Here is a 23143-nt window from a genome sequence, read left to right on the forward strand (position 1 = left end):
ACTCTCCACAACCAAGTAAGGTATATTCCGAAAGTACAGGGAAGTCCTAATAAGAAGTATGTCAGCTGGAAAAGGCTCTGGCTCAGGGAGTGAGAGCCGGCTGTGTCCCAGTCCTGGTGTCTCTTACTTAACTCTCTGACTTTGGCTGAAGTATTTAAATCTCCTGAATTCAGTGTTATCTGTAAAAGTAGCAGGACAAGAGTAGTGCGATTGTATTGGGTTGATGGAAGGGCTGAAGGTGGGATAATAATGGAAAGTGATGAGCAGGACTTGGCGCATAGTAAGTGCTCAGTTAAAGTTATGCTTAACAATTCAGTACATGAGGGCACCTGGGTGGCTCAGTGGGTTAAGCCGCTGCCTTCGGCTCGGGTCATGATCTCGGGGTCTTCGGATCGAGTCCTGCATTGGGCTCTCTGCTCAGCAGGGAGCCTGCTTCCTCCTCTCTCTCTCTCTGCCTGCCTCTATGCCTACTTGTGATCTCTCTCTGTCAAATGAATAAATAAAATCTTAAAAAAAAAAATTCAGTACATGACATTAGAAAGAAAACCTGTATTGACTATATTAACAGTTGTTTAAAAGGCATTTAATAAAAAACAGCAGCTAATCCTAATAAAAATCTAAGTGAAATGGTGATAGAAGGAGTCTCTATAAATACAGAAGTATTTTCCAGAACCCAGCAGCAAGCACATCAAGTCCTCATTCCGCTAAGCCTCAGCATGACAGGGAAACATGCACATAGCACTGTTCCTCCACATCTGTGAACCCCCAGATGATCCTGTGGATGTGACAGGCTCATGGGGAAGGGGCCAGAGGAAGGGGCTGTGGCAGTGTCTGCCCAGTCTGAGCTGGCCCTGTCCCTCTCTTCTGGTCTGGAGCTTGTGACCAACTGTCCCTGAGGACTTCCTACGGGCCTTTCACTACCAGGTGTGGCTCCTGGTCTCACCCTGCAGGAACCAGGAATGAACTGCAGTTGGGTGAGGAAGAAGTTTGTTACTCTAACAAGCCACCTCCCCAAGGCCCAGAGAGCCAGAGAGCAGTAGTAGGTCAAGTACCAAGAGTGGCCTCTAAAGAGTGCTGAGGGCCAGCTGCAGGCACAGGTAACCTGGCAGGGGCCCATGGTTCCGTCCTCGCTCTGTGAGGAGTTAGCCCAGCAGGCACTTCCAACCTCTTCCTGCTTCCGCATGTGAAATAAGCGGACCAGTGTTCTTGAAATGAAGGCGGGTGGGGAAAGGCCGGAATGTTCTGAACTGTGGGGGTCTTCAGGTCAGAGTGCATCTCTTAGACTGGCTGGGAAAGCCTTTGGGGGTTGGGGGTGTGGGTCTCAGCATTATCCTTTGGCCTGATGTTTGTTGGACACCCAGGTTTCTCTCCTTGTGTCTTTCTTTCTTTTTTTTTTTTTTTTTTAAAGATTTTATTTATTCATTTGACAGAGAGAGATCACAAGTAGGCAGAGAGGCAGGCAGAGAGAGAGGAGGAAGCAGGCTCCCTGCCGAGCAGAGAGCCCGATGTGGGACTCGATCCCAGGACCCGAGATCATGACCTGAGCCGAAGGCAGCGGCTTAATCCACTGAGCCACCCAGGTGCCCCTCCTTGTGTCTTTCTTATGGCACTTGTCTGGTCTGCCTATAGTTTGGAAATGTTTTGTTAGACAGTTTAAAGTTCACATAAAACCAGGTGGTGGATAAGTAAGTTTTGAAGCATAACAATAAAGACCCTGAAGCCAACCTCCCAGCTTGGGAATTTAACCATCTTGCACCACAGCTCCTAGGAGGCATTTCCTGCTAATGCATAAAGGTAATCCAGGATATTTTATCGTTCCCTCATTACCTTGCTTTTTATATATTTATTATTATTATTTTTTAAAATTTATTTATTTATTTATTTGTCAGAGAGAGAGAGAGTGAGCAGAAGCATGGAGAGCTACAGGCAGAGCAGACAGAGGGAGAAGCAGCCTCCCCGCCGAGTAAGGAGCTGGATGGATGTGGGACTCGATCCCAGGCCCCTGGGATCATGACCTGAGCTGAAAGCAGACAACCTACTGAGCCATGCAGGCGTCCCTACCTTGCTTTTTTTTAAAAAAAAAAAAAAAAAAAAAGAAAGAAAGAAAAAGATAATGGGGCACCTGGGTGGCTCATTAGTTAAGAGTTTGATTCTTGATTTTGGCTCAGGTCATGATCTCTGGTTGCTGGGATTGAGCCTTGTGGTGGGCTCAGCGCTCAGCTGGGAGTCTGCTCTCTCCCTCTGCCCCCTCCCTGCTTGTGTTCTCTGTCTCTCTCTCAAATCTTTAAAAAAAAAAAACCCTAAACTTACAGGGGTGCCCAGGTGGCTCAGTGGGTTAAGCGTCTGCCTTCAGCTCAGGTCATGATCCCAGGGTCCTGGGATCAAGCCCTACATCAGGCTTCCTTCTCAATGGGGAGCCTGCTTCTCCCTCTGCCTCTGCCTGCCACTCCTCCTGCTAGTGCACGTTCTCTCTCTTTGTGTCAAATAAATAAATAAATAAAATCTTAAAAAAACAAATATGTATGTATAAATAACATACTCACCTCTTGTTTATGAGCTTTGTAAAAAGGGAGTCATAAGTAACCTGCAAATTCATTTTTACTGCTGAGTAGTATTCCATTGTGTGCATTGTATTTGGGTTCTCCAGAGAAACAGAACCAATCCAATGTGTGCATCTGTAGAAAGAGATTTAAGGAATTGGCTCGCGTGGTTATGCAGGCTGACAGGCCCAAATCTAGTCTGGGCCAGTAGGCCCAAACCCGACACTGTGGGAGACACTGTGGGACAGTCGGAGGCCCCTCCGAAGGCTGTCAGGTAGAGGATTCCCTCTTACTTGGGGGAGGGTTGTTTTCTTTTTTTATTTTTATTCTGTTCATATATTCAGCTGATTAGATTGTGGCCCTCCCACATTGTAAAAGGCAATCTAGTGATTAAAATGCTAATCTTGGGGCGCCTGGGTGGCTTAATCAGTTAAGCGTCCAACTCTTGGTTTCAGCTCAGGTGGTGATCTCAGGGTCATGATGATCTTAGAGTCCTGAGATTGAGCCCCACCTTGGGCTTTGCGCCCAGCAGGGAGTCTGCTTGTCCCTCTACTCTTCCCCCTATGCATCCCCCCAAATAAAAAAATAAGATTAAATGTTTATCTTACTCAAAAACACCCTTGCAGAAACAACTGGAATAGTGTTTGATCAAATACCTGGGCATTTTGTGACCCAGTTGCCCAGCCAGGCAGGGCTTTATTCCAGGACCCAGAGGTCATGACTTGAGCCTAAATCAAGAGTCACCCTACTGTCACACTTCTTAACTGTACCCATCTAGTGACTGTCAAATGTTCCTCTCATTCTGGCCTTAATTTACCTCTCCCTGATTACTAAAGAGGATGGGCATCTTTTCATATGGGTATTAGCAATTCAATAGGTTCTCTTTGGTGACATGTCCTTTCCTGTACTACTTTTGGGTTGTCTGTATTTTTACGTCTACAGCCATACCATCCTGAACACGCGTGATCTGTTCGTATTTTTCTTACTGATTTGTGTTGGTTCTTCTTCATTCTTCATAATAGCCCATTTGCTGCTTCTGTGAGATACAGATATCGCTTCCTACCTTGTCCATGTGGTTTTATTTTTCCACTTAAATTTTTTTAAAATTTAATTTCATTTTTTCAGTGTTCCAAGATTCATTGTTTATGCACCACACCCAGTGCTGTCCATGTGTTTTTACTGTCATTGTGCTATCTTTTGTTTAACATTTTAAATTTCAGTGCAGTTCACTATATTCTTTTCTTTAATGATTGGTACTTTTAATGACTTTTATTTTTTTAAAGATTTTTATCTATTTATTTGCCAGAGAGAGAGAGTGTGTGTGCATATGTGAGAGAGAGAGAGAGAGAGAGAGCGCACAAGCAGGGGAGCCGCAGGCAGAGAGAGAAGCACGCTCTTTGCCAAGCAAGGAGTGTGATGTGGAACTCGATCCCAGGACCCCGGGATCATGACCCCAGCCAAAGGCAGATGCTCAACTAACTGAGCCACCAAGGGCATCCCTTTTAATAACTTTTTAAAGGAAATCCTGGGATGTCTGGGTGGCTCAGTCGGTTAATAAATAAAAACGTAAAAAAAAAGGGAATCCTTCCTTGTCTTAAGGTCATAAAGATATTCTTTATTTTCTTTTAACAACTTTAAAGTTTTGCTTTTCACATTAGCCTTAGTCTATCTGAAGTTGATTTATTTTTATTATTTATTTATTTATTTTTAAAAGATTTTATTTATTTATTTGACAGAGATCACAAGTAGGCAGGGAGGCAGGCAGAGAGAGGGGGGAAGCAGGCTCCATGCTGAGCAGAGAGCCCGATGTGGCGCTCGATCCCAGGACCCTGGGACCATGACCAGAGCCGAAGGCAGAGGCTTTAACCCACTGAGCCACCCAGGTGCCCTGATTTTTTTTTTTTAAGATTGATTTTTTAAAGAGATTTTTAACTTGGCAGAGAGACAGGCAGAGACAGAGGAGGAAGCTCCCCCCCTGAGCAGAGAGCCCAATGCGGGGCTTCATCCCAGGACCCCAAGATTGTGACCTGAGCTGAAACTAAGAGTTGGGTGCTTAACTGACTGAGCCTCCCAGCATCCCCATTCTGCCTTTTTTTTTTTTTTTTTAACATTTTATTTGTTTATTTGACAGAGCATAAGCAGGCAGAGCAGCAGGCAGAGGGAAAGGGAGAAGCAGCATGCTGAGTACCCATTCTGCCTTTTAATAAAGGTATTTTGTTTTTTGTTTTTTGTTTTTTTTTTAAGATTTTTTTTATTTATTTGTCAGAGACAGAGGGGGAGAGAGTGAGTGAGCATAGGCAGACAGAGAGGCAGGCAGAGGCAGAGGGAGAAGCAGGCTCCCTGCCGAGCAAGGAGCCCGATGTGGGACTCGATCCCAGGACCCTGGGATCATGACCTGTGCTGAAGGCAGCTGCTTAACCAACTGAGCCATCCAGGTGTCCCAGGTATTTTGGTTTTAACTTCGTTATGAGTGAACCACAAGGACGGACAGAGACTCTCTAAGTGGATCTCTGTATCCCTTAAAATTAGCATTTTATGGTGAGTGTGTGATGAGAGCTTAGTAAATGTCAATAATTGAGTATAGGTATTGGGTTTGAATGAGTTAGTAAGTTAAACTCACTCAGGTTCTGACCTGTGAGAGAGTCAGAATAGGACCAGAGACCTGCTTCATAGCAGGCGTGGAGGAAATGGCAGAGTGTAGCTTCTACGCAGGGCCCGCCAAGTGGATTTGCTGACTCTGCCTGACTCACCTTCTGGTACAGCCTCTGTGAAGGTCAACTGCGTCTGCAGAGCGGGTGTCTTTGCTCCAGATGGCTGCTTTGCGTTGGTCTGCAGTGGGGAGTGAAGGAAGAGAGGCTAATTTTCATTGTTTACGATCTTTTTCTCTTTTTACTTTGTTCTTGAAGTATTCTTATGTTCTTGATGTACAGTGTTACATTAGTTTCAGGTGCACACATAGTGGTTGAACGTTTTACCCATTATGCCGTGCTCACTGTGATAAGTGTTGTCACAGTCTGTCACCGCAGTGTTATTACGGTATTAAATTGGCTACATTCCCTATGTTGTACTTTTCAAGTCTGTGACTTATTTATTTTGTAACTGGAAGTTTGTACCACTTTTAAGATTTATTTTTATTGGGGCGCCTGGGTGGCTCAGTGGGTTAAAGCCTCTGCCTCTGGCTCAGGTCATGATCCCAGGGTCCTGAGATCAAGCCACACATCGAGCTCTCTACTCAGCAGGGAACCTGCTTCCCCCGCCCTCTCTGTCTGCTGCTCTGCCTACTTGTGGTCTCTCTGTCAAATAAATAAATAAAATCTTAAAAAAAAAGGATCTATTTAAATTTATTTTAGAGAGCATGGTAGGGAGGGACAGAGAAGGAGAGGTAGAAAAGGTCTCGGGCTCCTGGGTGGCTCAGTGGGTTGGGCCGCTGCCTTCGGCTCAGGTCATGATCTCAGGGTCCTGGGACCGAGTCCCGCATCGGGCTCTCTGCTCAGTGGGGAGCCTGCTTCCTCCTCTCTCTCTCTCTGCCTGCCTCTCTGCCTGCTTGTGATCTCTCTCTGGCAAATAAATAAATAAAATCTTAAAAAAAAAAAAAAAAAAAAGAAAGAAAAGGTCTCAAGCTGATTGCGCTGAATGTGGAGCCTGTTGAACCCATTGCAGGGTTCAATCCTGGGTTCAGTCCCAGGACCCTGAGATCATGATCAGAGGCAAAACTAAGAGTAGGATGCTTAACTGAGCCAGTCGGTTGCCCCAGAAGTTTGTACCATTTAATCGCTTTCATCTATTTTGCCCCTCCCTGCACGCACCTCCCTTCTAGCAACCCCCAGTTCTCAGAATTTATGAGTCTATTTCTATTTTTGTTTGTTTTTTAGATTCCACGTATAAGTGAAATCATATAGTATTTGTCTTTCTCGGTCTTATTTCACTTAGCATAATGCTCTCTGGGTCCGTCCATGTTCTTGCAAATGGCAAAATCTCATTCTTTTTTATGGCTGTGATAGCCGTGTGTGTGTGTGTGTGTGTGTGTGTGTGTGTGTGTGTGTGTGTGTCTAGATACAGATGCATGCGTATATCACATCTTTGTTACCTGTTCGTCTATTGACGGACACTGGGACTGCTCCCATATCTTGGCCATTGTAAATAATGCTGCAACAAGGGACACCTGGGTGGCTCAGTTGGTTAAGCAGCTGCCTTCGGCTCGGGTCATGATCCCAGTGTCCTGGGATCGAGTCCCACATCGGGCTCCTTGCTCCGCAGGGAGCCTGCTTCTCCCTCTGACTCTGCCTTCCACTCTGTCTGCCTATGCTTGCTCTCACTCGCTCTCTCTCTGACAAATAAATAAATAAAATTTTTAAAATAAAAAAAAAATAATGCTGCAACAAGCATAGAGGTGCACATATCTTTTTGAATTAGTGTTTTTATTTTCTTGGGAAAATACTCAGCAGTGGAATTACTGGGTCATGTAGTATGTCTATTTTTAATATTTTGAGGAACCTTCATACCATTTTCGACAGTGATTACACCAATTTACATTCCTACCAACCATGCACAGCGTTCCTTTTTTTGCTGCATCTTCACTAACACCTGTTCTTGTCCTTTCGATTTAGCCATTCGGACAGGTGTGAGGTGCTGTCTCGTGGTTTTGATTTGCATGTCCCTGACGGTTAGTGATGTTGAACATCTTTGCGTGTGTCTGTTGGCATCCGTGGGTCTTCTTTGGACAAGTGTTCTGTTCAGTCTTCTGCCATTGATTGATGGATTGATGGGTGTTGAATTGTTTAAGTTCTGTGTTTGGGATATTGACCCCTTTCCAGATATGTCACTTGCAAATATCTTCTTCCACTCAGTAGGATGACTTTCTGCTTTGTTGATGGTTTTTGTGTTTTCTTTGCCATGCAGAAGCTTTTTATTTTGGAGTAGTCCCAATAGTTTATTTTTCCTTTTGTTTCCTTTGCCCGAGGAGATAGATTCATAAATATGTTGCTAAGGCTAATATCCAGGAGTTTACTGCCTGTGTTTTCTTTTAGGAGTTCTGTGGTTTCAGGTCTCATATTTAGGTCTTTAATCCATTCTGAGTTTATTTCTGTGTAAGAAAGTGGTCTGTGTAGCTGTCCAGTTTTCCCAGCACCATTGATTGAAGAGACTGTCTTTTCCCTGTTGGGTATTCTTGTCTCCTTTGTCTAAGATTAATTGACCATATAAGCATGGGTTTATTTCTGGGCCCTTTATTCTGTTCCATGGATCTGTGTTTGTATTTGTGCCAGGCCCATACTGTTTTGATTACCACAGCTTTGCCGTGTATCTTAAAACCTGGGATTGTGATGCCGCCAGCTTTGTTATTCTGGCTTATGATCTTTTTTTTTTTTTTTTTTTTAAGATTTTATTTATTTATTTGACAGAGAGAGACACAGCGAGAGAGGGAACATAAGCAAGGGGATCATGACCTGAGCCAAGGTAGATGCTTAATGGCTGAGCCACCCCGGCGCCCCTTGCTTACGATCTTTTAATGATGATCTCCACCCAGGGGCACCTGGCTGGCTGAGTCCATTAAGCATCTGCCTTTGGCTTAAGTCGTGATCCCAGGGTCCTGGGATGGAGCCCTGCTTCAGGCTTCCTGCTCAGCAGGGAGTCTGCTTCTCCCTCTCCCTCTGCTCTCTCCTCCCTCCCCTTCCCCCACCATGCTTGTGCTCTCTCTCTCTTTCAAGTGAATAAACAAAATTAAAAAAAAAAAAAATCTCCACTGACACCAGAAGCCTGTATTTGGTCATTGTCTCCTGCCCTCTAGGAGGAGTGCTGTACTGTTTTCTCCTGGGGGAGGAGTTAGGCATTGCCTAACAGACGAGGAGCCTTGAGAGAAACATCCTTCTGGCGCCCCTGGGTGGCCCAGGCGGTTAAGCATCTGACTCTTGATTTTGGCTCAGGTCATGATTTCAGTGATCTCCGGGTGGTGAGATTAAGCCCTGCACCCAGCTCTGCGCTGGGCATGAAGCCCGCTGAAGATCCCTGCCCCCACCATGCTTGCTCACTTGCTTTCTCTCTCTCTCTCTCTCTCTCTCTCTCAGGAAAAGAAAGGAAAATTCTTCCTCATGGAAATCAGTGGAGAGGTAGATGGAATACAAATAAAATGCTTATTCCATTGATTGAGGAGTGTGCTGTCCTCTGGTGCTCACGGGAAAGCGCTGCGGGGGGACAGTAAGCTGCTGGCTCCTGGGGGAACTGGCTTTTTGTTCTATCATACCTGGGTCTTGGTGGGCCACCCAGAGGCGGCCAGAAGCAGAGTGCATAGAGGGATTTGGAGTGAAGGAGGCTTAGATTTGGGGGCAGGATGGGCCGTTACATATTTTGTCTCATTTAATCCTCTCAGCAGCCTGAGAGGTGGGAGGTGCTGGTCCTCCTCCTACAGTTGGGCAACCCAGCCCCCTGGGCATCTGGAGAAGGCTGCTCTGCCTGGGACTGGTGTGGGGCTCTCCAAACCTGGTGAGCCCTGGCGCACGGCCTGAGAACTGGCTCCCGAAGTCTGAACTACCAAATGTTTCAAGTCCAAGGTGTATGTGGAGAGTTTCTAATTAAATAAAACATGTAAGTGTTGCCTGGGTGGCTCAGTTGGTTAGGCTGCTGCCTTCGGCTCGTGTCCTGATTCCAGGATCCTGGGATCGAGTCCTGCATTGGGCTCCTTGCTTAGCGGGGAGCCTGCTTCTCTCTATGCCTCTGCCTCCCACTCTGCCTGCTTGTGCTCTCTCTGGCAAATAAATAAATAAATGATATCTTTAAAAAAAACATAAATTAAACATTTAAAAGATGAATGGAAAAAGCACATGTGGCCTTTTTCTCAATGTGAAGTTGAAGAACGAAGCCTCAGTGGAGGGCTGGGGTCAGTGGCACTATCGTACAGACTCCTGGTTGCATAATTCAGAGCACTGGGGAAGTTTTGACCTGAATTTTGCAAGACATTCTTCAATTACTGGATAAGCAGAAATAATGAAGCTGCTCATCAGTGAGAAACAGCAGATTTTGTCGTTTTCAAACTGTTTTGGAGAGCAAATACAATTTTTTTTTTAAATGTGTCTCTTCTGTTTTTGGTAAGGGTTGTTTCAAAAAATCACGGCTGTTTTTCTCTCTTTGTCATTCAGTAATTCTGTTGCAGGGCATTTGGGCAGGAATATTTCACATAAATTCTTCCTCGAGCTGACCTTTAGGTGTGAGACATTTGCTCAGACGTGGAGCTAAGGTGCTTATTCTGCATGACTCCTGCCACAGAAGTTTTCTTACTTCCGGTTCAGAATGAATTAAATCCCCACATGTGGTTCATGATTTGAAAACCCAGGTGTGTGCTTTTAAAGATTATTTATTTATTTATTTGATAGACAGAGATCACAAGTAGGCAGAGAGGCAGGCAGAGAGAGAGGGGGAAGCAGGCTCCCCGCTGAGCAGAGAGCCCGACGACGCGGGGCTGGATCCCAGGACCCTGAGATCACGACCCGAGCTGAAGGCAGAGGCCTAAACCACTGAGCCACCCAGGCGCCCCATAGGTGTGTGCTTTTATTTCTAGAACTGTGTCCTGTTTGAAATGTAGGAAGGTACTTTTATAAAGAAGCACACTGTTTATGTTAAATGCAAAGCTGTTGAAAAGCATGAGTGAATTTTCAGTCATTGTGAGGCGGTAGGCTCCGTCCTTCCCAGCGCGGGCTCCTGGTCAGAAGGACCAAGGCAGGATCCTGCTGCTTCCAGCTAGCTCATCCCCTGTGCAGAGTTCCGGCATCCGATTTCCTAGTGCAGTTCTGGTCACGGTTCATCTTTCCTCTAGATACAGAAAAAAAAAACCATTTTTTAAAACTGAATTGTCGGGGCGCCTGGGTGGCTCAGTGGGTTAAGCCGCTGCCTTCGGCTCAGGTCATGATCTCGGGGTCCTGGGATCGAGTCCCGCATGGGGCTCTCTGCTCAGCAGGGAGCCTGCTTCCTTCTCTCTCTCTCTGCCTGCCTCTCAGTGTACTTGTAATTTCTCTCTGTCAAATAAATAAATAAAATCTTTAAAAAAAAAACCAAAAACCTAATTGTCATACGGTGGTAGGTAATGCCTCCTCCTTTTATTGGTTTCACTCCGTGAGCTCGCAGACCCTCAGAACTTGCTGTATGAGTGAAGAGACGTGCTGGAGGCGAGAGCCCGGGCGGTCGGGGAGGGGGAGGTCAGGGGAGGCCGGGCAGGGCAGTCTAGTGGTTTGGAGGTCCCCTCTGTCAACCCGCTTCATTATCGCAGTCAGTTGCTCTGTGCACCGGGGTACACTCCATCTGCTGCCCTGCGTGGCCTTCAGCTTCCAAGGGCCCTGCCTTGTTTCAAGGTGCTTCCCCTTCCTTTCTTTGAGACTGTTTAGCAGATTGTTTTATTTCTTGATGTTTCATTTTCCCTCACTGAACTTTGTTTTATTTTATTTATTTATCAAAAGATTTTATTTATTTGAGAGAGAGAGAGAGAGGGAAGAAGGTCAGAGGTAGAAGCAGACTCCTTGTGGAGCAGAGAGCCCGATACGGGGCTTGATCCTGGGACTCTGGAATCATGACCCGAGCCGAAGGCAGTTGCTTAATCAGCTGAGCCACCCAGGCCTCCCATTTATTTATTTTTAAAGTAGACTCAACACCCTGGGCTTGAGCTCAGGACCCTGACGTCAAGACGTGAGCTGAGATCAAGAGTCAGACCCTTAACTGACCAAGCCACCCAGGCACCGCTTCCCCCGGCTGAATTTTAAAATAAAGATCTCAGGGCACCTGGGTGGCTTAATTGGCTGACTTTTGATTTGGGCCCTGGAAGGTGGGCTCTGTGCTCAGTGGGAAGTCTGCCTTAGATTCTCTCCCTCTCCCTTTGCCCTGCCCCGCCACCCCCCAGTTTTGCTCCTTTTTGTTCTCTCTCTCTCTAAAATAAAGAAATCTTAGGGTGCCTGGGTGGCTCAGTGGGTTAAGCCTCTGCCTTCAGCCCAGGTCATGATCCCAGGGCCCCCGCATCAGGTTCTCTGCTCAGTGCAGAGCCTGCTTAACCCCCTCCCCTTGCCGGCTGCTCTGCCTACTTGTGATCTCTCTCCTTTTGTTAAATAAATAAAATCTTAAAAAAAAAAGATATCTTTAAAAAAAATACATGAAGTCCACATTGCCATTGACTCTTTCTTGTGAAGGATATAATGAATATTTATTAGGCAGTTAAATTTTTTTATATGATTTCTCTGATAATTTTTTATTTTGGAAAAAATTTAGGTATACAGAAAAGTTGCAAAGACTATATAGAGCATTCTCATATACCTTTCACCTAATTCCCCTAATGTTAACATCTTATGTAACTGCAGCACAGTTGTCAAAATGAAGAATTTCACTTTGGTGCAGTGTTATTAACTGAACTACAGACTTGACTTGGATTTCACCGGTTTTTCCACAGAGATTCTGTCTGTTCCAGGATCCAGTCCAGGATAGCACATTGAGTTCAATTGTCCCGTCTCCTTGGTCTCCTCCATCTGTGACAGTTTCTGTGTTAACTTTTCACGACCTTGACAGTTTTGAAGAGCGCTAGTCGGATGTTTTGTGGAATGTCCCTTGATTTGGGTTTGCCTTATTTTTTTCTTTTTTCACATTATTGGACCAGGCTGACAAGTTTTGGGGAAGAATACTGGGTACTTGGGGAAGAGGTGAAGTGCCTTCCTTATCCTGTCTTCTCAGGGTGTAGAGTGACATCTGTATGACCTCCCCTTAGTGAGGCTCACCCTGGGGGCTTGGCATTTTTATTCTTTGGTTTTATACATGTTTTACGTGGGCTCTAGTTCCCCATAAAGTTGCCATTCCCTTCAGATGAGGACCTCAGCTTGCTTTGTGTCTCCTCTTCCAGACTGAGGCTCATGCTTTGGACCTGCCAGGTCTCGTAAAAACATGTTTGGGTCACATGATTCTGTGAGCATTTAACGATTTTCACAATCAGAAGTGAAACAAGATTAGTCCTCTGTTGATAATTGTTGAAAGTAGGCGACATTATTCTAGTCTCTAGTTTTTATGTATTTGGCATTTTCCATAAAAGATGAAGAGGAAACATTTCCAGTCTACGGATATAATGGATCCCAGATTATTCCAATAGTGTAGGTGTTATGGTATTGGCTGTTGCCAGAGTTGTTCAGGCTGTTACTCATCTTAAAAGTATTTGGTTCTTCCCCAAGGCCTCCATAGGAAGAAAAACTTGCATGTAAATCACTGTTAAGTGGTACTGCTGAAAATTATATAATATTTCTCAACATCTTTGAGGATGAAAAATAATTGGTGTCCTATCAGAAAATAATTCTGCATAAAATGAAGTTACATATTAGTTGGAATACATTTGTGGAACAGAAAGAAAATCTTCACTGTTTATTGTCCTATTAATTTGTTGGAAAGAGCATCTGAATCTGACAGATTTGGACATAGCCCATTTCTTATACGTGCATTACTTTGACATTACAGACTGTGAGTCTGTTGTTTCAAAAAGTGTAGCAGAGAAATACTGATGCCATTTAAAGATCCTAGTTATCCCTCCTGAGCCTCAAGACACTTTTCAGTAGGTGGGGAATTGTAAGTGGGTTTGGAGCGGGTGTACTGGGGGGACAAGCACAAAGGGACCCCGGGTCTGGGTGAGCTCACTCATGGTGTTCCCCTCCTATTAATCTGCAAACCCACGGTCACAGAGTGAGGAATTGTGAAGATGATCTCTGTCACGGAGCATAGTAAGCACACTCAGTGCCATGTTTTTAGGGCACATCTTGGCCCTCGAAGTCAGTACTCCGAACTGTTGATAAAATTTCCCCCAGCCCTAATCCAAGTACGCAGGTCCTGTCACAGGACCTTCTGACCTATCAGAGGTCTTTTTTTTTTTTTTTTTTAAAGATTTTATTTATTTATTTGACAGAGAACACAAGTAGGCAGAGAGGCAGGCAGAGAGAGAGGAGGAAGCAGGCTCCCTGCTGAGCAGAGAGCCCGATGCGGGACTCGATCCCAGGACCCTGAGATCATGACCCGAGCCGAAGGCAGCGGCTAAACCCACTGAGCCACCCAGGCGCCCCTATCAGAGGTCTTTATACAGCTTTGTGTGCCTATGTTCATGGTCTGGGTTTGATGGTCACCCACCGTGTGGGTCATGTGAGCTGTCAGAAGCACCGGGCTCCCTGGTTCCTCGTAGGGAGGGGCTGTCTGGCTGCCGACTCCTCTTTCTCCAGGTTATCATTGGGAGGGGTCAAGTTGTGAGATCTTGAGGGGTTTCCCTTGCCCGTGTGTGGCTGGTACCGGGGATGGGGCCTCTCATTTGGTTCTGTTCATCCAGTAAACTACAATGTGCTGATTCTGCAGAAAGTCTCCCTTCGACCTGTCTCTGCATGGGATTAACTTGTATGACGTTGGGGTCTTAAAGAACCTTTCTACTGTGAATGAGGTCATTGGTCTGAGGCCGGAGCCAGTATCTGTTTGTGTAGAGCCTTGACTCTTCCTGGGACTTATGTTTGTTTGCAGAAATGGTTCATAAAATCTCAGACTTCCTGGAGTGAATTGTGGGGTACACCCAGGAATCCCATACCTTGGCTTTCCCACGTGAAGTAGTGCACCATTGGCGAAGCTGGCTACAGGGGCGATGCGCTTCCCTCTGGGGGACACGGCGGCAGGCTTTGGTTGATAACATCTTACTCCAGGGTTTATCCAGAACAGGGGATTTATGGAAGCCTTGCAGGCAGGGCTCTGCCCTCTGTGTCTGTTGGTGCTCAGATGTTGGGGGTGTTGTGGTCCCAAGCGCTCTCTGTGCGGCACAGCCCTTCTGCTAGCTGCCTGGGGAGTCACCCGTCTGGCTTTAAAATCTCCCAATGAACTCAGTGTATTCCTTCATTGTAAGATCAGTGCATGGACTTTGTAAAATACAAGTACAAATATTCAATCTGTCAACAATCACTGTCAATACCTTTTTTTTTTTTTTTAAAGATTTTATTTATTTATTTGACAGAGATCACAAGTAGGCAGAGAGGCAGGCAGAGAGAGAAAGGAGGAAGCAGGCTCCCTGCTGAGCAGGCTCAAGCCCAAGACCCTGAGATCTTGACCTGAGCAGAAGGTAGAGGCTTAACCCTCTGAGCCACCCAGGCGCCCCAGTCACTGTCAGTACCTTGACATACACTTTCCCAGATTGTTACGTTTCCTCACAAATCTGATTTTTAAAGACAAATAAGATCGTAGGATTTAAACTGTTTTGTAACTGGCCCTTCTTGACCTCACTCTCATGAATGGAGAAATGTGCTCCTTGTCTGTGCTCTGTCTTCGGCTGGGTCACCTGTCACAGAGGTAAAGCAACCACTGCCAGGCTGAGCAGCTTGCTTTCTCCTTGTGGCTCCTGCCAGGTGGCTCACACTGTGCCTGAGAGACTTTTCTGGACTCGGCACTCTGCCAGTCAGCCCGGTTGGCCTCTTGGCAAAGTCCCTTCTCTTTCTTTTCCGTCAGAAGATCTGCTGAACCAGCCCCGTCCGTGCCCATACTTCATTTCCTGTGGTCACTATGGGTTTGCTTCCACTCAGATTATGTCGTTGATTCCTTGGTTTTCTGACACTTGTTGGTTGCCTGCTGTCTGATTTTCCTGGGGGTTGACCTTATGCCCTGCCACGTAAGTGTGTGCCTACTGTGTTTCGACCCTATCCTAGAGAGGGCCCTTTGACCTTTCCGTGACTTTAGCTGTGATTACAGATGGAGGAACCTAGAAGCTTGCCAAGGCCCTGCATCTGCTCACTGCTGCCCCTCTCTATTGCTTGGCCCCACTCAGCTCTGCCTTTCCCACGCAGGCGTGGAGGTCCTGTAGGGAACCAGCCTCTGTAACCTCTTCGCTTGGCAGGAGCTCATCCCACGTTGAAGTACAATTGGGTCATTGTGTGTGTGTGTGTGTGTGTGTGTGTGTGTATATATAGATATAGATATAGATATAGATATAGATATAGATATATTTATTATTTAAGATTGTTTAAGTGTAGTAGACTTCAATGTTAAATGGTAAAAGTAGAAGAAAAACAAAATTTGTAAAGTGAGATGCACTTTTAAGTTTGTAGTGGGTATTCTATTTATAAAATTATTTGAGAGAGAGTGTGTGTGTGAGTAGCCATGGGGGCAGAGGGAGAGAGAATCTCAAGCAAACTCCATGCTGAGTGGTGGAGCCCGATGTAGGGCTTGATCTCAAGACCCTGAGATAACGACCTGAGCTGAAACCAAGAGTCGGCTGCTTGGGCCTCAGTTGGTGTTCTATTTATAATCAATTTCAGACCCGAGAATGGAAGCTCTTAAGGGTTAGAGACCATATCTTTTTTTTTTTTTTTTTAAAGATTTTATTTATTTATTGGCAGACAGAGATCACAAGTAGGAGAGGCAGGCAGAGAGAGAGAGAGGAGGAAGCAGGCTCACTGCTGAGTAGAGAGTCTGATGTGGGGCTCGATCCCAGGACCCTGGGATCATGACCTGAGCCGAAGGCAGAGGCTTTTAACCCACTGAGCCACCCAGGTGCCCCAAGAACAGTATTCTTGAGGAAGGGTTCATATGTCCCATTTCTTGGCACTTTGGGATTTTTTTTTAAGGTTTTATTTATTTATTTAACAGAGAGAGAGAGAGAGAGAGAGAGAGAGAGGGAGAGAGAGCATGAGCACAACACAAACAGGGTGATCAGCAGGAAGAGGGAAAAGCAGACTCCCCACTGATGTGGGGCTTGATCCCAGGACCGGGGGGATCATGACTTGGGCTGAAGACAGATAATTACTGACTGAGCAACCCAGCACTCCAGGATTCTTGATCTTTTCTCATCTTTCCCATCTTCTTTATCCCTAGCACTGGTCCAAATGGAGAAGGAGAAGGTAAAGGGAGCATTCTGGAATGCTTGGGAGCATGATTTCTGTTTATTTACATATTTACACCTCTCGGTTTCACAAAGGGTTTGTGTTGGTTGTTTGGGACAAAAAAAAAAAAAAAAAAAAAAAAAAGAAGAAGAAGCAGCAGAGCTTCCTTTGTGATCTTAAAAGCAACAACAGTAAAACATGTTTATTTCTAATGAGGACCTCAGAGGTCCGCCAGAGCTCTCGCACACCATCCCAGCATGTTGGTGGGACTGGACAGGCTCTGCTGTCAGAGGGGAAGCATGTGTGGTAGCTCTGTGCACTGTGACTGCTGTGTGACCATGGGCAAGCCACTTCCCCCTGGGCTTTAGTTTTCTCTTCTGAAAAATGGGGACAGCACTCCCACCTTGTGGGGTTATCATGAAGTTTAGAGTCCCGGTATGTCAAGATCCTGGCAGATGTATATAGAACGTCATAAAATAGTCCTAATTTTCGCCTGTTTGCAGGGTTTCTAAACACCCGTTCATGATGGTATTTTTACTGCCATGGGGCTAAAATAGCAATGTTGTCATTATTCTTTACAAAGCTAGAGATACTTAATTTGAAGCTTTAGATATATTCTGAAGTTGTATGACCTGCTTTTTAGTATTAAAATGCCTGTTTTATTATTAAAATGCTTTTGAAATGAAATAATGGGAGGTGATTGGTTTTTTTTTTTTTTTTTAAGCGCACAATAGTGGACGAAATAAAGTTGAACTGGGTGCTCCTGCCCTTAGGGCATCCCCTGGTCAGTAAAGCTGCCCTTCCTAGTTCTGCTGTGTAGCTCTTATCACACTGTGTGGGCCTCTGGGCGCTTGTTTGTTTACGCTACTCTAAGCTGCTTAAGGACAAGTGTGGGGAATTATTTAGCTTGTAACTTCCAGAGTCTAGCATAGAGAGGGCACATAGAAACAAATGAGGGGGGTAAACCTCCAGTAAAACATGAGAAGAGCAGAGCTCTAACTTTAGTCTTGAAAATACCCCAAAACTCACCACAAATCTTGTTCACCACTCCTTTTTGAATTCAGACCTTCCTTCAGAGATCATTTTCCATCTTCGGTGTGTTGTCCAAGGAAGGCTTGAGCTGGCCCCAGAACTGCAGGTGATGTCTTAACCACTGAGATGTTGTGTTAGAAGCCCAGGTGTTTCTTCTCATGGTGGCATTTTATAAAATGTGTAAGAAAAGAAATTAACATTTTTCATATCACATTGGTGCTTTGAAGTTTTTCTCAATTGGGCTTTCTGCTTTAATTAGTTTGGCTTTTTTTTTTTTTTTCTTTAGCTTTGGGTGACTGCCAGGGAAGCAAAGAAGCTTATATAAAGGGTTTTAATTTTTTTTTTTTTTTTAACTTTGCCAAAGATAGAACTAGTACTTAGTTCAGCTTGTTCTGGCACCTTCTTCTTTGATCGAGAATGTTAGAAATTTGGCTTGGTTTATTCGTGTGTGTGTATATATATATATACACACACACATAGAGAGAGAGAGAGACTAAAGGCAAGATGGCTCTATTTATGTCTTGTTTCATGAAAAATATGAAAGGCTAACACGTAGGATTTGAACCTAGCCGCTACCCTCTTCCCCCATCCAAAAAAAAAAAGAAAGAAAAAAAAGATTGACGGTAAGAATGTTTTATATAACCTATATAATCTATTTAAATTCTAGAACTTAAGATTTACTTATCATTTGAGGAGAAGAAAAGCTAATACCTGTAATTATCACATTAGATTTTACTTGTTCACTGACTGTCAAACAGCCATTGGAGCCTGTCACCGAAAGCAGCCATTCCTGAGTCGCTGGCTGACATCATCACACTTTTTACTGTGGGGGCGTTGGAGAGCTGAGTTAACCCTGTCAGAAAGTGGACTGTTCAGGTTCATCAGAATCAGTTGTGTGTGTTAGAGGATCAGTTGTTCAAGAACTGAGACCCAGTGCAATGCACGCGCGCTGGCAAGACCCAGGCTTGGCAGCACCTTGCAGGCCAGTCCTTGGTGATGGCTGTGGCCGCGCTGCCACAGAGGGTGTTGTTCAGGCTCCGCAGCAGGCTTCTCTCCTGTCTTCTTTCCCTCATTCCCCCCCTCCTACCTCTCCCCCCCTTTTCTCTTTATTGAGGTATTAATTTAACAACAGAGCGGACCCATTTAGGGGCTTTGATGAATGGATACGCCTGTATAGCCACTGTCCCAAGTGAGACAGAGAATATTTCCATCAGCTCAGAACTTTCCTTGTTCCCTGCTCCATCAGCCCCCACCCAGCCCCTGGCCCCAGGCAGACATTGATCCGTCACTATGGATTTGTTTGGCCCGGTTTGGAATTTCATGTAACTAGAACAAAGTGCACACCCTTTTGCATCTGGTCTCTTTTGCTCACCAAGAACTTTCTGTGATGAACCTGTGTGCATCTGTCAGAAGCTCATACCTCCTCACTGTTGAGGAGTTTTTAGTATGTGGTGATGCTGCATGGAGCAGTTTCATGATCTGTATGCAGAAGTTACTAGAGAAATCACGGCTCTGCAGAAGTATGTGCGTGGTCTGTTTGTAGATCCCTTTCCTCCAACTCTCCTTAGCACTTGAGGAAGGCTGGGGGAAAGCGCAGAGGAGGCACTTTTTCTCCAGGCCGTTGCTAGTCTTGATAATCAATCCTTGAAGAGTTTGGCTTCTCAGAACAACTCTGTTCTGGTTACCCCCATCTATGATAGCAGATATCATCCTGGTTTGTCTTTCTGGAGACAGGGAGATGGCATCTTAATGGTGTAAGGTGTTGTGACCAGAGGGGGTCTTCTAGAGCTCTTGCGTGACTCCACCATCCTGGCGGCTGCTTGACCATGTGGCTCGGCATTTAGGGCTTCCTAAGTTAAGGGGCATGAGAACCGTGGAGGCCATCTAGCATGGGGCGGCCAGATACCCCCACCTCTCACCGCAGTACCTGCCTCTAAGTTGTCTGGCTTTTCCCTGGCCCTGTCTGGGCTCAGCTGTTAGCTTTAGCCCAGGAGAGAGGACTGAAGCACAACTACAGTTTGCACTGTTTTATTAACAACCTCATGACCGTGTGCCCATAAGCTTTTTAAGAATCACCTTGTAAGAGTAACTGGTTGTTTCAGGTTGGGGATTTGGGGAGACAGAGATGACAGCTAAAGCTCATGGGGTTCCTTTTTGAGGTGATGACAGTGTCTTAAAATTGACTGGGGTAAAGGTTGCCCAGCTCTGTAAATACACTAAGAACCACTGAATTCTACACTTAAATGACTGAATTCTATAGTATGTGAATTACATCTCAATAAAGCTGTTTTAGAAAAAGTGTGGCATTAAAGCAAGGATAGACCAATAGAGGAATGGGGAAAAATCATGTGGGGAAATTTTGTTTTTTCCCCCATATGACATGACCTGTTGCCCGCTATCCTCATGTTCCTCACGGGCCTAGTTCCGGGGCAGGCATGAGTGTGGTGGGGAGAGGATGTGCTTTGAAAGTATCAGGGAGACCCGAGTTCAGATCCCATTCTGCCATTATTTGCTGGGTGATATTGGGCAGGTTGCTTAATTTCTCTGTGGTGGTTTTCTTCCGTACAACGAGGATAGTCGTACCTATCTTACGGAGTCTTTTAAAAGAGCTCAGTAAAGGCAGCCATTTTCATCCTATAAGAGAACAGAAGTATCCGAGAGAAGATGCAGCCAGTCCAGTGTCGCCCTCACGTCTGTGCCTGACTCCGGGCTAATGACTGCCACGCATGGGCTCAGCCATCAGCTGAGGACAGAGGACATGAAGTCACTGGTAGTCTTTGGCTAATTTGCTGGATTTTGTTGCAGAAATTTTTTCTGCCTTACTCTATGTGGTTTGAGTAGGTTGATGGTAAGCTCTTGGAGAACCGAATCCTGTCCCTTCCTCCATGAAGCCTTCCCTGACCCTGTTTCCCCCACTAGCTCACTGCTGCCTTCATAGTGTTCCCACAGCCCTCCATGCGTGTTGGTTCGTTATCAGCTCGTGCCATTTCTCTTTATTTATACATCTGCCCTGCCCGTACACTGAGCAGTCCATGGCTTTTCAACCATGGGGCCCCAAGGCCTTAAGCCCTGTGCCTGGCACTAATGTTTGTGCCCAAAGGTTTCAAGTCTGGTGACAGAGCAGTCCATGGCTTTTTCAACCATGGGGCCCCAAGGCCTTAAGCCCTGTGCCTGGCACTAATGTTTGTGCCCAAAGGTTTCAAGTCTGGTGACAGAAACCCAATTGGAACTGGAAATACCAGTTTAGGCACCACGTGGGAGAGGCGGGAGAGGTTAGCAGGTGGGTTTCCCTGGAGCAGTGTGTCTGTCCCGGTACCACCTTAGGGGGTAGGACAGCTGCCCAAGCCAGTCTTGTTCTCCCCCAGAGGGTTAGGACAGCTGCTCTCCAGCTAGGAACCTGCTAGTCAAGGTTGTGGGGCCCGGGAGAGAATGGCCCAGCCCTACATGGGCCAGGCTCATGACTTCATCATCCCACCACTGTCTGCATTCTTAATTCAGTTCAAATCAGATTTTTATTATGTGGCAGCTCTGCCCAGGACCCACTTCTGATTTATTGAGGGAAGCCAACATGGAGAGGTAGTGTAATGGTTAACAGCTGGGTTCTGGAAGCGGACTGCCTGCGTTCGGCTCCCCGACGTGACAGCTTTGGGACACAGGGCAGGTAATACAGTCTCTGTACCTCAGTTATCTGAGCTGGAAAGTGGAGGAGGTGACAGTCCCCTGATGGGATTCTTTTCATGATTAACCCTAAAGTGAGCACTATGTGAGTGTTTACTAAGCAGCTGGTGTTTGTTGGATTACAATAAATAAACAAACAAACAAACAAACAAACAACTCACTCCACCTTGATGTGGTTGACCTGTCTCATAACCAAGAGGCCTAAGTGGGGCTCTGGGGCAAAGGAGAGTTTTTGGTCATGCTAGCTGATGAAAAGGGAAAGGAGGTAAGTCAACTTGGTTTGCCAGAACCCAGGTGTTTGATCTTTCTTAGTGGAAGAAAATACTCCCAGAAAAGGACTTTTGTGACCATATTCCTGTGCTGCTTAAATTTAGTTAAAATGCTTTGGAAGATAACTGCCAGGCCATTAGTTTTAGAAAGGCTGTCTGCGTTGTGGTCAGGCACACTGAAGTAGCCTCTAGAAACATTATTCAGCCTTTTCCAGCTTTAGTGTCCCTGGATAAGATGACCTTTAGGGCCCTTAAACCCTCAGTAAGCCCCAGGAGGAAGTAGCCGGCCTCCCTGCAGACCAGGGAGTGGGGCTGGCCCCGTGCTTCAGCCTTGCCTCTCTGTTGAGCGCTGCAAGTCATCTAGCGAAGCTGCTCGAGAGGTAAAGCAAAGTTTGCATGGTGTGGGTCCAACGGCTGTGTTTTTGGTTTTTTTTTTTAGGTGGGGGAGATGGTAGTATGATTTCCAAGTAGTATGAATTATTATCATATGTCAAATAATCGAGCCTCGTGTTGATATGATCCTTGCTTTATTGTTGTTTTTCCATCAAGGAATTTCTAAATACAGATTTTGGAAAGATATTTTCAACCTGTTTTGTTTTGTGTTACAAGGTCAAACTAGGGGCCCATGTTGCAAAGGGGGACTGGTTTGGCTCTGTTCGGGCTACCACCATTTAAATGTAGCATCCAGCTTGCCATAGGGATTGGGGGAGGGTGCACGTGTATCTTCTGGGAGGGTACTTTGGGAGAAATTGAGCCCTTGAAATGTTTTTTGCATTTCTTGTGTTTTTACAGATTAGTTTCAGTACCTGCTCTTTCTTGTAGTGTTTGTATTTTTTGATATTGTTGCATACGTTTTGTAAAATACTTTTTATTGAGACAGAATAAATGTACATACATACAAGTGCACATACTGTAAGTGGGTACAGCAATGAATTTTCACAAATGAAGCATACGAACAGCTCAGGAAACAGAGCCCTGCTAAGAAGTGCTCCGGAGGTCCCTTTCATGCCCGGTCCCTTTGCCATTCTGCCCTGACTTCAAGCCCCACAGTGTCATGGTGCCTTCTCTTCACCTTATCTAGAGGGAATTACATTGTATGTGTCCTCATGGGCGCATACATTTTTTTTTTTTTTAAAGATTTTATTTATTTATTTGCCAGACAGAGATCACAAGTAGGCAGAGAGGCAGGCGGAGAGACAGGAGGAAGCAGACTCCCTGCTGAGCAGAGAGCGAGCTCAGTCCCAGGGCCTGGGGATCATGACCTGAGCTGAAGGCAGAGGCCTTAACCCACTGAGCCACCCAGGCGCCCCCTGGGCGCATGCATTTTAAAATGGGTTAGGACATCTTTCCCTAAGTTTTATTTATTCTTTGTTTCTTAGTCATTTTTAATTCTTTGTAAAACTCTAGGAAGAAAGGTGTTTTGGGGTTTGGTTTTTACTTTTACTATGGTTTTTGGTTTTTACTTCTGGGGAATCACGTGTGCACATATGAGTGTCTTCGGAGCTGTCTGTGCTGCGGAGAGAGAGCCTGGGTTCTCCAGCACTGAGCCCGCTCCCTCTTCCTCTGCGACCCCCACTGTTGAGCTGCTTTGCCTTGCTGTTGGAGTCCCAAAGAGAAGTTGAGTTTTCTGTATAGGGACAATGTAAGATCATCCCGTGCAGGGAAGTCTCTGTCACATTAACCCCTGTGATGCCTGGCATCTTAGCTCCGGAGCAGGTCTTTTTTTCCTCCTGAGTGGAAGGATCAAATACAAGGAGAGATTCTAAGACTGTCGTAGGCAGTA

The 23143-nt window shown here is 45.6% G+C and overlaps 1 protein-coding gene across 4 annotated transcripts in view; it reads left to right on the forward strand.

Moving 5' to 3' along the window:
- Window positions 1-23143, forward strand: part of PACSIN2 (protein kinase C and casein kinase substrate in neurons 2) — a 134917-nt gene that overhangs the window by 26384 nt on the left and 85390 nt on the right. The window lies entirely within an intron of this gene.

Source organism: Mustela erminea, chromosome 6 (assembly GCF_009829155.1).
Source record: "Mustela erminea isolate mMusErm1 chromosome 6, mMusErm1.Pri, whole genome shotgun sequence".
NCBI lineage: Eukaryota > Metazoa > Chordata > Mammalia > Carnivora > Mustelidae > Mustela > Mustela erminea.